The sequence below is a fragment of the Eriocheir sinensis genome, chromosome 20 (assembly GCF_024679095.1).
Source record: "Eriocheir sinensis breed Jianghai 21 chromosome 20, ASM2467909v1, whole genome shotgun sequence".
NCBI lineage: Eukaryota > Metazoa > Arthropoda > Malacostraca > Decapoda > Varunidae > Eriocheir > Eriocheir sinensis.
This window is the reverse complement of record NC_066528.1, coordinates 10124435-10124738: the sequence shown is the minus strand read 5'-3', so window position 1 is coordinate 10124738 and position 304 is coordinate 10124435.

Here is a 304-nt window from a genome sequence, read left to right as displayed (position 1 = left end):
ATGTGTGTGTGTGTGTGTGTGTGTGTGCGTGCGTTTATCAAGATCCATCTACCAGCCTATCCTTCTATTAATCATACCTATCTATTTATCTATATCTATTTTTCTATCTATTTATCTATCTTTTTTTTTTTTTTTTTTTACATTGCAGCCTATTGCGCCGGTAGGCTTCTTCCAGGTGGATCCTGATGGTCGGTCCAAGGCTTCTTCCGGTAGGTCCTGATGGTTTGGCCCAGCCTGTTCTGGCGCAGGCGAGTGTTTATAGTGGCGCCATCTTGCATTGGCTCATGCTGCCTCCCAGAGCTCA